This window comes from Zonotrichia leucophrys, chromosome 1, assembly GCF_028769735.1.
Source record: "Zonotrichia leucophrys gambelii isolate GWCS_2022_RI chromosome 1, RI_Zleu_2.0, whole genome shotgun sequence".
In the NCBI taxonomy this organism is placed as follows: Eukaryota; Metazoa; Chordata; class Aves; order Passeriformes; family Passerellidae; genus Zonotrichia; species Zonotrichia leucophrys.
This window is the reverse complement of record NC_088169.1, coordinates 104,202,976-104,215,214: the sequence shown is the minus strand read 5'-3', so window position 1 is coordinate 104,215,214 and position 12,239 is coordinate 104,202,976.

Below are 12,239 nucleotides of genomic sequence, written 5' to 3'. Positions count from 1 at the left end.
GAGCCCCATCCAACCTGGTCTTGAACACTTACAGGGATAGGACAGCTTCTCTAGGTAACCTGTTCCAGTGCCTCAGCACTTAAAATAATAGATTTCTTCCTCACATCCAATCTAAATGTACTCTCTTCTACTTTTAAAACCCTTGACCCTTGTCCTGTCACAACACACCCTGCCAAAGAGCCTATTCCCATCTTTCTTGTAGTTTCTTTAACATATTAAAAGATTTTTGTACGGTCACCCTAAATCTTTCTCTTTTCCAGGCTGAACAATTGTAATTGTCTCAGCCTCTCCTCACAGAAGGGGTGTTCCATCCCTATGATCTTTATTGTGATCCACCTCTGGACCTGCTGGAATAGGTCCCTGCCTTGCCCATGCTGAAGATTCCAGAGCTGCAGGCAGCCCTCAACACACAGGACAGATCTAACTGATATGTATTTTCACTCAGTTCTCCATAAAGCTGAAGATCTGATAAGTGGCAAGAGCCTGAATTGTCAATATGCTTTTGTTCATGTGTACAGAAAGGATTTAGTGTAGAAGTCTAACAATAAACTTTTGCTTGCAGTACCAAATTAATATTATTTTAAATTAATACTTTCCTTTGTTTGTATATGCACACAACATTCATGCATATATACAACAATCCTGTTTGCCTTTGTTTAGCATTTTACTTCACCAATTAATAATTTTCTGAAATTCAGTTATTCTTTACAGGGATAATCTTTGCAGGGGAAAAAAAGATAAAATCCCCTCAAAAAATGTAACATCATTCTGCCTTGGGGAAGGGAACAGCAGCTGATGCCAAAACCTACACATCAGTGCACAGATGCATGAAGGTTGCAAGGGCTGAATTCTGTTGTTGAGGGAAAGGTATCTTGCTCAAATGGCATTAAGCTGATTACAGAAGGAATATCCTGATTACAAATAGCTGTCCCAGCAAATGCAGGCTTTTCATGAGGCAGCTGTGATTCAAAATCCAATGTGATCAAATAGGGAAAATCACAAGTAATCCCTGGAGGTACTAAAGAATCTCACAAAATTTGTCATCAGCTTTTCCTCTCCTATCTGCTCATCCATCTTACATATTGACATGAATAAAAAAGGAAGAAGTGCAAGTTTTTGTTTCACATTTAATATAAATGACTGGACTCTTAATCTTTTGCATAATTTTGATACAACCACATAAGAGCCAAATCTCTGCTCACCTGTGGTTTTCCTATCAAATATATTATTCCTTTGGTTTGAAGGGCTTTAAGTGTCTTGTTCTCTGGAAGGATAAAGAGATACTCTTGGATCTCCTTCTCCTCTAGTGACCTAATAACTGTACTTGATGTACTTTGTCACAGCTGTACCCCAGACACTTCTGCTGATCATATTAGGGTTTCATCATGTCAGATTTCTGAGATTTGGCAAACACTTCTGCCTTTAGCACTAAAGAGAATGTCCCTCTTAAATTGCTAAGAGGTCTCATGTGAGAGGTGAAAATCCTATCTGTCATTTGTATTGAGTTAAAACCTTAAATCATCTAAATTTACTTCCTCTGTAAGTGCTTGTTCTTTCTTAAAATTAGATGTTCTGGAAATGTAATTAAGATAGCATTTTTCCCCTTCAATAAGAAGTACTAATATAAGAGAGAAACATCAGTTTTCAAGCAATGCAGCAATCTGGAATCTGCATCTTAATTGAACACAAGCTTTTCTATTGTTCTTGCTTATTCAGTTTTACAACTCTAGCTTTGATGTGCATCTTTCACAATAAGACTAAAGGAACAATTTAAAAGAAAAGCAGCACATGGCAGAATACATTGGGAAAAAAAAGGATGTTTATATAGCAGGAAGAGCATTCAAGGTGACAGAAAAGACTACATAAAATGTGTTGATTCTTGTGGGATGAAAATGTTGCATCTGAGTGTGCACAAGGTAAATTTTTTGTATATTTGTTATTTTTTCCCCCCAGGATAAAAAAGCATCCAGGTATACTGTAGCTTAATCTTCTGTATACTCAGATATTCAGTGAGAACACAAACCTGTCATGGGTTTATACTGCTGCAAATTGGACTGGAAAGCCCAATCTAACGCCTGACATCTGTCTTACAGGAGCCCAGTGAAGTCTTACTGAAATAGAGTATATCACCGCAAAGCTGTAACTACTGTCTGGGGTATTTCTTCCCTTTCTCTGTCACTTCCATGCTACATCAGTATTTTAATTTATTTTGCAGAAATACCTCCAATTCTCCTTGAAAAGTTTCACTGCTATTTTTGCTCACTCTTTGTTATACAGAACGAAAGAACACTCACTTCTTTCTACAGATCTAAATGAAAAACAGGAAGATAATTTCCTTAATTCCTTTTTTTTCTAAAAATGAGAGGTTTTTTGGTTTGGTTGGTTCTGTTTGTTTGGGGTTTTGGTTTGTTTTTTTTTGTTTCTTTGTATTTGTTTGTTTAGTTAGATTGGGTTTTTTTTACATTCCTGGTTTTCTGGCATGGCTTAAGCCCAGCTGGCAGCTAAGCAGTACACAGCCACTCACCTCACTCACTCACCCTTCCCTGGTGGGATAGGGGAGAATCAGAAGACTAAATGTAAGAAAAGTTGTGGAACAATATAGATGTTTTAAAAGGCAAAGTAAAAGTCATGTACACAAGCAACAAGGAATTAATTCCCCAGTTCCCACGGGCAGAGCAGGGCCCCATCACACTTCAGTGATTTGGGAAGACAAATGACACCTTTCCAAGCATCCCCCTTTCTTCTTCTTCCCCCAGCTTTAAAAATTGAGCACAACACCACACAGCATGGGCCATCCCTTTGGTCAGCTGGGATCAGCTGTCTAAGATGTGCCCCCTCCTAACTCCTTGTGCACCCCATGTTCCCTCGCTGGTGAGGGGGATGAGGGGCAGAAAAGGCCTTGATTCTGTAAAAACAATAATGAAAACATCCCTGTTATCAGCACTGTACAAGCACTGCTCAGTGACAACCACAACATCCCTGTGTTATCCGTGCTGTTTCCATCACAAATCCAAAACACAACCCCATTCCACCTCATGTGAAGAAAATTAACTCTGCCCCAGCCAGAACCAGCAGCAGAGGCTCCTAGATCCCAGGAGCCTCTGCTGCTTTTCACCAAGCCCTTTTCCTTCCTGAGATACACATCATCCTCTCATCACCTGGCATCAAGCTTTGTCTCTCAGGCCCAGCACACAAAATGCGCTGCCCCAACACCAAGCTGATGCTGGTCTGATGCAATATTTCTCTGTATGTATATTAATACTTTCAAAGTTGCCTAGACCAGGGTAAAATGTTCCCCTGGACACTTCCTTGTGCCTTCAATTTTCATTGCATTCACCTGCTGTGAAAAGCAGTTTATGAATATCATGTGCTTTTGCTTGTAGTAACTTCAAAATGTGCTTTTCTGAGAAGCCAGCTAGTGGTATTTTCGGGGTTCCCCCATAGCAGGAAGGAAATTATGAATCTGACTCTATTTTCTTACAAAGCTAATTTATTATTATTATTATAATTATTATAATTATAATTTTTATACTTATTATATTACATTACACTACATTATATTATATTATATTATATTATATTATATTATATTATATTATATTATATTATATTATATTGCATTGCATTGCATTACATTACATCATCATATCATATCATACCATATCATATCATTCTAAAACTAAAGAATAGAGAAAGAATAATTACAGAAGGCCTAACAAGATAATAATAATGAAAAACTTGTGACTGCTTCCAGTCCCAACACAGCTGGACCATGATTAGTCAAAAAGGAAAAACAATTCACCTGTTGGATAAACAACCCACAAACCACATTCCAAAGCAGCAAACACAGGAGAAGGAAATGAGATAATATGTATTCATTTTTAATCTGAGGCTTCTCAGCTTCCCAGAAGAAGAAATCCTGGCAAAGGGATTTTTCCAGAAAATATGACAGTGACACCGGCTTATTCTAGCCCATCGTAATTTATTTCCATTTTAGAAAAAATACTTAGAATACTGATTGGAGACATCTCCATTTGAATATCTAAAAGCATGTACATAGAAAAAGGATTTTTCTCTACTTCTTATATCATTAATATTTCTTTGCAGTAAAATATTTCTCAGTTAATTGTGTCCAATTCAATAAACTCATTGAAAATGCATATAAAAATATAATTTTTTAAAGTCAATAATTTTAATGATAGTTATTTAAAAAAAAAAGTTTGGACATGAATCTGTCTTCTTGGCTGATAGACAACCAATTGTAGAAACAAGTAGATTATCTCAGGGGAATAATTCCTTTAGATTCCTCATGTTTCCTAAACATTTCTGAGGGTTTGGACACCATTAAAGACCAATGAACAGGCTCAGTGAAAACTGATTGAAACCTGCAGAGCAGCTCTTATTTTGTCTCCTGTGAGAAAATCTCTGCTTCTAAAAACAAGAATAGACAAAACTCAAATTAATTCTATGACAAGACATTAAACCTTCCTCTTTGTTTAAGACTCTCTTTCAGGGATCTTGAGAGGGAGAGGCATCAACATCCTCTCCCTGGACACAACTGTTCAACAGTACAGAGAATAACTATGTCAGGTTATTGCACACCTCTGGACAAGCTGAAAAGAATTATAATTCTTTGGCTTTAGGAGTTACAGTAGCCCATTTAAGTAGATACCATTGCAGCCACTATTGTCTAAGACTGGACATGAATGATGAATGAATGGATATAAAATAAATAAGATAAAACATGTACAAACTTAGTTGGCAAAATGAGACACAAAGGAAGAATTTTACAAGATAAAACAAGAATTTTATTAGGAATTTGCTAATAAGATGCTTCTGTAATACATTTCCAATGGTTGTCTAATTTCTGTTCCTTATTTGGATTTTTTATTACTGTTTTATTTCTAGAACTTCCTCTGCTGTTTTCTGCATTTCAAATAAGTTACTTTACTCCAAACTTTGAGTTTACATTTTTTTTTTATTTGAATTTGCCTAACTCCTATCAGCATTCTATCTATGAGTTTATTACTCCAAGCCAGTTTCTGCTCAAGCAGTGACAAACCACCTGTGGGAATAGATCAGACAAATATGAATCCCAGCCAGATGTAACTACAGCAGGCAACTTGCTGGTTCATTGGAGTAGTCTACTTTTATTTATTTGTCCCTAATTATAGGACAAGGATTTTAAAAAATAAAATTACAGCTGTTTTCTGCAAGGCCAGTCTCTCCCAGAAGAACGTTTGAACAGTATGGAAAAAGTTTATCTAAAATAATATTGTATCTTTCAAAATTAGCCTTCCTCTGTGTAGACTGGCAATCAAATGTTACTTAGAATTGTAATCTAAGTAGTATAACAGGGAGAAAAAAATCCCTGGAGAAGAAAGTGTTCAGTCTTCTTCATTTAAAACAAATGATCTGTACAGGAGAATGTTTTGAATGCAAGATTAATGTACATTTTATTAAATGAACACTTGCCATATACAATCTCACGGATGAAAGGTTTATTTGAATAGTTTTATTCAATTTGAAATAGGCCATTGTAACACTTTAGCATTGTAAAAATGGGCTTTTACAGTGTTTGACACGTGTAAAATGAGTTGGTGCTTCAACATCTGTTCTGAAATATTTACAAAATTCCACTATTAAATTTTAACATTGTGCTCTTGAGTATTCTGCACAATGTACTCAGAAATCCTGGTATATTTTGTTTCATTCAAATATTAGATCTCCATGGAGAACTTAGGGATGAAAAACTCTTATAGGTCTTCCCGTCGAATTCAGAAAATATTGTATTGATCTTTATATAAAACAAATTATACTGAAAATATCAAGTAGCATATAAATAAAGGCTTCTTAATTAGTTTTGACATATTTAAGTTTCAGGCAGATTATAAAGCAAAAAATATAAAAGCACTACTACTACCTTACAGAAAAACAAAGTGAAAACACTGGAGAGCAGTTTTTGGTTCTTCAGGGTTCTGCATTGTAGGGCACCAGGAGGAAAAGCCCTGGAGGGGAGAGGGGCCCAAGAAAAGTGGTAAATATTCAAGGAAAACTCCTAATAGCTCTGAAGAGGTTAATTACAGCAAAGAGGAAAAGCCAAAGGCCTGTTTGATGAACAAGAAGCTCCTGGACGAGTGCAGAATGAAGCCTGCAAAAGGTGGAGGCAAGGACAGAGATTGCCCGCACAGCCAGAGATCAGGTTAGGAAAGACAAAACCAAATTAAAGATCAAAGTAAACATGAACAGGGACATCATGGACAAAAATAAAAGATTTTTTGGTACATTACTGATAAAGGAAGACTAGGGAAAATGTGAGCCCCCTCTAGAAGGAAAGAGATTTGGTTAAGTGGGATGTAGAGAAGGCTGCCCTCAGTTCTGTCATATTTTATAATGATTTTTACTCAGAATCACTAATCAGTCTCTATCTCATTTTTTCAACCTCTGGGGCTGTGATGATAACATCACTTTTTGTTTACCTGTCCAATGAAATAATTTTCCACTTAAAAAAGTGGATTATCTGAAACTGCAGATTCTTTGGCAAGAAAATCTTCTTGGTTGCAAGGAAAAACACTTCTATCATGGCCCAACAACACTAGAACTCAACACTAGAATAGTTAGAAAGATTATGTGTAGAGTTAACATTTTTCTTGTGCTTTTCATATCTCCTTAAGTGCTGAATGACACTGAGAAATCAGGAAAATCTACAGTCACTTCAAGAGTTAGAGCAAAAAGGGAGAGAAGATCTAGATTCCATGTACTGACCATAAAAGTACTTGTATCAAAAAACAAGGCTGAACAGCAGAATCTTATGATTTTTATTAATTTTTATTGGTTTGCCTTCAAGAGTTCTGAGAGTTCTTTTCTGGTCATTGTTATAAATCACATTTCATTAAACAGGGTTTATTTAGCTGATATTTTTTTAACTCTACTGTAGTACAAATTAAATTAAGACCATGAAATACTTACTGGATTTCATTTTGGTTAGTTTGTTCGTTGGTGGGTTGTTTTGGGATTTTTTGGTTTTTTTTCTGTTTTGTTTTGTTTTGGTTTGGTTTGGTTTTTTATTTAATTTACAATGCTATTAGGAAATTTGGAAAAGGAGAAATAAATTACTACTTTAAGACAATTAAGCACATTGAATTCTTAAATGATTGCATCCATATATTCTCTAAATCTGTAGCAGTTCCACTGTCATGAACATTGGCTTAACATCCAATTAGTACTTACCAGTAATAATGACTTTAGATGCTAAAGAAGTATTATTTCTGCCCTGTTGTGATGATTAGAAACTGTGCTTTAACAATGAACAAATGAACAAAAGAAATTTTAATCTCCAGAGATTGGAAGCTGTTACTTAACTATGGTATTTTAAACAGCAAATTTTCTGACTTAGTCAGTGATTTGTTTTATTGATTTGATTAGCTGTTTCTGCAATGAATTCAATCTGTTCACTGATGAAAAACAAACAAACAAACAGCACTGACACGTAGACTGAACATAATTTCTGATGCAAATTCAATTTAACTTATTTTTCAACTTAAAGATAATATTCTCACAAACTGTTAATTTGAACAACTTGGCATTAAATCAACACATGGGCAATTTCCTCATAATAAAGCTGGAAAGTTTAAAAGATAAAGATAAAACCCAGAAAATTCTCTTTATTTAGAGGAGGTTGTAAATAATTTTTCAGAATAAAAAATATTAGGGTTTTTAATTGATAAATATTTGGACGGAACTTCTATAAAAAGATTATATAGACTTTTCAGAAATGTTATAAAAGAAATGCTAGAAGTAATGTACTAATGTTCATAGTCAACAAGGTCTATGTGTGCTTTGGTAATTAATTCCAAATATTCCATAATTTACTGCAGAGAAACAGCTGTTCTATGACAGAAGATATTTTAAAAATTCTAAGATCTGTTCTTGCAGTCATTTAGTGCTGAAAAACTTAGTTTCATTCTTCCTGGTATAAGTAATAGAGAAATTTTGTCCTTTGTGATTTTGTTTCAAGGGACTCCTGAAATACTGAATATTGGGAAAGTATTAAAAGTGTAAATGTATGTTTTCCCTCTTCCTGCCCAGAAACCTCTGCTTTGGTTATTACATCTTGCATGTTACTTGTATTTTTATTTCCTGAACATAATCTAACTGGGAAGATTCAGGCAAGGGCAAGAAGGATGGACAGGTATGGAATGTGTGCTTCACAATGAGTAAGTGAGGAGTCTTAAGTGCAGTAAAATAAAAATCAGGGGGGAGATAATGGAATAGAGTGATTTTGAAAGAGCTCGACATTATTAATAATATCATGACATTATTAAAACAGATAAATAAAGATACATTTCTCAGTGTGTGTGGCTACATTACTAGTGTTGATTCATGTAAGAGAGTATCTAAATTTAAGAGTGTGTTCCCTTAAATACTTATTTTTGGTTACAGCACATTTTCTACTCTGGGCAACTATTGTAGATGTTATATCAAAAAAAAAAAGAATTAATTTTAAGATCTGGGCCAAGGAAAATAAAAAAAAGTTTAAAGAAGGTGAAAATGAACTCCTACACTACTTGATTTAACCCTGTATGGAGCAAAGAGTTTGTATGGGAAGACCCATGGAAATTAAGGGTTTACACGTTGGTATTACTGACAGCAAGGATCTTATTGGGGATTATTTGCAGAATCAAGTAGCATCGGGTAGTCTGAACTGAAGTGAAGCATTAAGTCCTAATTGAAGATGACAGTGTAGATATTTTCCCAGGAGCAGGTAATTCTTTAAGAGGAGCCTGGAAACTGTGATACTAGAACAGAGGCATCAGCAAGTGCAGAGAAAGGAGACAAATATTATCAAATTATCACCTCTTTTATTGATCTCTTTGTAGATATACACTAATTCAGCTGACACCTCAGCACAGCCTTTCCAAATTATTTCAGTCTCAGTCAGCCTACCTGTCATTTAGAGTCACAGACAACCTTTGGAAAAAAATGTCTATGCCTGTCTTCTGGCACTGAAAGAACTAGTTCTGCATTTCAAATATCAAACTGTAAGGGACCAACTCAGCCATTAAGAAGCAAATTTCAGAACTCTGAGTTTAGTCCAAAAGAATACCATGTCTAAAATAAAGATAAAATCTATCTTAACATTTACACTGATGGCTTAATTTTAAACTCCACCACAAGTTAACATGGCAGAGGTGATTAATGATTTTGGAGGTTAATTATATTAATTTTTCCCATTATATTAAAAAACAAAAAACTATTGAAACTATTGAAAGTGTTTTCTTTTGGTTATTTGATAGCTTTTTTAATTCACTTTTTATATGTATTCATTATATATATATTTTTTTGCATATATATGCATATATAGATATGTATATATATATATACAGACATATATATATATATGCATGCACACAATTTTATTTTACAGCTGCTATTTATGTGTTTTATTTTGGTTCCACAAAGAACTATTACTTAATTATTATATTTAGATACCTCATTTAAAGACATCTAATGTACTTTTCCAAATGCTTTGAAAATCTACTGCAGCTTTTTAATGGATTATTTCCTTAGATGGATTTTAATGTGTTTTGTTGTTTCTATGTCTCTGTCACTGAGTGTTTAATGTCAAACCTCCTGTTAACTCCAACAATGTGCAATCTGCTGCTCCTTTGTCTTCACTATTTTGTAATTGGAAATGTGCTGAATAGCTGGGGCACCATTCTCCATGGAAACTCTTGTGCAAAGTAGGTATCTGAAGATAGGAAAAAATTGACATCAAAATTTTTAAGCGTGTGTATGCAGTAAATAATGCCATTGATTTTTGGGTTTTGTTACACTTGTATATATTTTAATCATAGCTGACTCAGATTTCAGTTCTTCAAAAATTTAGGTCCGGTTGTGGTGACAGGAAAAAAAAGATCTTAATGTTTTGTAATTGCAAGAAGTAACTCAAAATCAATTTTTCATGGGCTAATTAGACCACAGTAATAAACTTAAAAGACCAGAATAAACATCTGTGGCTTTCAGCTCATTTTTAACTAAACAAACAAACAATAATAGCATTAACAATATATGTCCTTGTACCTGCAATTTTTAGGTTGATTACTATTTTAGAATTTATGTTGAGGATCATTTCTTTATGGGAAAATTCTTCTGCACCAATTCGTTCCAACAGGTGCTATAAACAGGAATGATATATTTGAAATTTATAAGACCAATAAAAGAACCCAAAGTTGTCATGACAAAATTTCATGGGGAGAAATTTCTGGATTCACAGTGTAGTAATTATTCTATTTATATAGAAATGATCTTCATCTTTAGTGGAGCAAAATATCCAAAAATTTTAAGAAATAACGGTTGTGTCCATAATCCACATATCCATAAAGCTATAGTTTGTTTTAAATAGTTCCTGGTTTCTATTAGCTTATTTACATACTCAACAATTTTTCTGAGCTAATCCCTTTGATCTTATCTAATTATCCTTCTCCACTTTAATATTATTTTAAAGGTAGTTTCTATTTTCCTTGGATATAAAACAATATATTCTTCATGATTGTCTCATTTTACCATATTTATACTTAATTTTTATTACCATTTTCTGAAAATCATCAAAAATTTTCCTTTAAACAAGTTTCTTATCATTCTATTTTTCCTTACATTTCACTTTAAATTGGATTGTTTTATTTAAGTTCTTTTTCACAGTTCTGCTCTTTCAGTTGTTCTTTTAAGAGGATCAAGCTTTTAGTCTTAAATCTAATTCCACCCATAGAGTGGACTATCCTACAGTTTTTTTTTTATTTGGCTAAAATAATTTTACTTTTTTTCTAATATTTGCAGAAATAATTGTTTCAGACATATTTCAAATTTTATAGATTAAATGTAAAAGAAACAGAAGAATTATAATTTTTTTACCAATTCAATTAAGAGTTGTGATATTATATAGTGAAAGGTCCTTGCTAATAAATTATGGATGCAGTAAAAATCCCTAAGAAAATCCAAATTATATGTACTTCCCATTAGATCTCAGGCTGTGATGGCATAAGAATAGTATCAGTTCCTTCCTTCATGATAACCAGTAAAGAAACACTTTTCCTATTTGGGTAGGTAAGGAGGCTGTTGAGTTATTTTTCCTTCTACCCAAAGCTGATCAAGTCTTAAGTGTTGACATGTGCCCAGAAATCCATGTAATTTTTCTCTACCTACACACGAGATGAAATGAACCTTGGACATATTGTTTTCTCTAAACACAAAAGAGAGTGACTAAAATAGAGAACACAAATCCTGTGTTCCTCTATTAAATAAGGTATTAAAAATGCAATGTTTAAAGGGTGACAAGCACTTACCAGCAGTAAATGTTTCACGCTCAGCTGAATTTTCCTTAAGAAGTCGTGCAGCTATAGAATTTTATCACATTCTTCCACACTGCGGTACATTGGTTTAAAGAGTGAGAACATAACAAAGCAGTGATTCAGGTGTTGAGTTATGGCAATAAAAAGACCAACAAAGCTAGGAGTTGGGTGGGTGAGGCTGCCATGGCCTGGCCATTGGGAGCCCAGAGCCCCCCGTGTGCTGGGCTCACCCAGAGCCCCATGGGCAGCAGGGCAGGGAGGGGATTCTGCCCCTCTGCCCCCTCTGCTGAGAGCCCACCTGCAGGGCTGCATCCAGCTCTGGGCTCCCAGCACAGCAAGGACAGGCACCTGCTGGAGCCAGCCCAGAGCAGGCACCAAGGGCATCAGAGGGATGGAGCAGCTCTGCTGGGAGGAAAGGCTGGGAGAACTGGGAGTGTTCAGCCTGGAGAGGAGGCTTTGGGGTCACCTACATGCAGCCTTCCAATAGCTGAAGGGAGCATGCAAGAAAGATGGAGAAAAACAAATACAAGGGCCTGGAGTGACAGAACAAAGGGGAATGACTACCAATTGAAAGAGAGTAGCATTAGATTAGAAACTGGAAGAAATTCTTACCTATAAAAGTGGTGAAGTGCCTGTGAGGCCTGGGCCACAGGTTGCCCAGAGCAGCTGTGGCTGCCCCATCCCTGGAAGTGTTCAATGCCAGGCTGGATGACTCACTCAGCAACCTGGTTTTCTGGAAGGTGCCCCTGTCCATGGCAGAGGGGTTGGAAAAAGATGGTCTTAGAGGTCCCTTCAAGCACAGACCATTCTGCAATTCTAAAAATCTATGGAAATTTTTCCTTTTTCTCTATGTGTCCGTATGCATGCAGGAATACTTATGGGTAATTGAGA